Raw genomic sequence first — 2,105 nt, 5'->3', positions numbered from 1 at the left:
ATATATATATATCCACGTACACGTATCAATTTTCTTATCTGTACTTGATAATTAGTCAATTTCCCTTTTTTTTTTTTTTTTTCTCTCTGCGGTTAGAATTAACGTACCGCACACGTTTGCCTTGGCAACTTCAGCGCCTGTTTTTCCAATCAGTAAATAGATTTCAATTTGGTCATGTTAATTTTATTTATTAAGTGAAACACTAACCCTCCGAAAGAGAGACTGTGCTTATGAACTGAGCTACAACCGCCAAAAGAACTACATTTAATCTAATCTTATATACGTGCTATTTGCTAACACAAAAGTTCAGACTGTAATCAGTAAGCGATAAACAGAATCATAATCTTGCTCATTACATTTGAGCTTGAATTTCTAGCTTTCATGGAGGCAGCCAATAAAATCAGTATAAGAGGCAGAATTCTCTCCTATCCTTTCATCATTGTTTTCATCTGTAGCGTCCCCAGTCCCGCTGTGAGAGCGCCCGCAGCTGCAAACGACTGCCATGTGGTTATATCTAGAAGAATGATAGAAGTCTGGTTGTGTGTGTCTGTTTTCACTGGCCATGCTTCCCCCGCTGCTCCTCCTCTCGTCTTAAACTTCCTCTTTCTCCTCTTCAACCACCTGTTAGACAGAGTGCTTGTCTTTCCTGTAGAACTAAAAACTTCATTTTGTAGATTTAATTACTATCTCTCTCATTATTTATTTATTTATTTATTTTATATGTATATATATATACACATACATACATATATATGCATATACATATACATACACACACACAATTTTTATTTATTTATTTTTTATTTTTTTCTTGTTTTCTATTAGCAGCACAGTTCGTTTAGTATTTAAAAGGAAAATTTACTTTATGGATATTCTATTTGTTTCCTTAGTAACTTATTGCTAATATTTTGTTTACTATTTGACCGCACTTCCAGTTTTGACTGTTCCCCCAGAGTGCTTCAGTTTACATTTTTAATTTGAATAATTTTACTCCTTCGCTACTCACTTCGCTAATGCCTCCTCTGTCCCTTTTTCTCACTATGTACTTATACAAGTGTAGACGGGTTAGTTTCACTCCCACTTTAAGTTCCATTGTTTCACTACCATCTTATATCGATATTATTATTGTTATCATTTTATATCTTCCTTACTAAAGCCAAATTGAGGGGAACACGACCAATACTAACCACTTATAGCACAAATGTGACATCATGTCTTTGTTCTTTACGTTATCAATTTAATTTAAAATGCCTCTCCTTGCTTACTGGGCTTAAAGACCCTTTTTTTTTTTTTTTTTTTTTTAATCAGCAAATTTATTTATCTCCTTTATGCCGTCTTCATATTGTGACTCTAGGAGTCTTTCTGAGATCGTTTGAAGTTGCACCATGTTTCCAAATCTGCTATTCTTTATAAAGCAACTGGATTCTCTCACGCATGTCTTTTCTCCTTTATTTGTCACTGTCTTAATTACTTTCTGTTTACACCGTTTGATTTGATCCTCCAAATTATCTATGCATTCAATATGAATCCACAACTGCTTTTCACTAAGCGAATAATCCAGAACGTGACACCGAACACTACTGCGATTCAACAGTGCCTGTGCATCCAACACTAAGGCGGCCGTTCTTTCCATTAATTCATATATCTGTTGCCAATCGGATGAACAGGCACAGTGATCTCCCCCTGTCGCAGTGGGAGTGTTATTAATCCAGTAAGCGCAAGAAAATGTCTAACTTCATTTTTAGGGCGTCCCAACACTCTGGAGAATTCATTTTCCCAACTACGTTGATCACATCGAGTGCCATTTCAACAAACGGGGGGTCGTACAACCATAACATGTGTCCACTGCACCTAGAGGTTACTAAGGTCATAACCCAGAGGCGAGCGCCTCAGTCACAGGGGACGCATTTACAAACCACAATATCGTGAAAAGGCCAATCAGAAAACCACTGCTAAATATCAAATAGTACCAAATACAATTTTGCACCCATGACCTGCATCGGGTACCACCCCAGTGCAGGTCCTGTGTAGACTAGCATCAGTACCAGTACCTATAAGGTCTAACATTTCTACAAACAAGTCTCCCAATGGTTTAAACGCAGGTG

Source organism: Boleophthalmus pectinirostris, unplaced genomic scaffold, assembly GCF_026225935.1.
Source record: "Boleophthalmus pectinirostris isolate CB_2022bp ecotype Guang Dong unplaced genomic scaffold, ASM2622593v1 HiC_scaffold_21, whole genome shotgun sequence".
In the NCBI taxonomy this organism is placed as follows: Eukaryota; Metazoa; Chordata; class Actinopteri; order Gobiiformes; family Gobiidae; genus Boleophthalmus; species Boleophthalmus pectinirostris.
Note: the sequence above shows the minus strand (reverse complement) of the source record.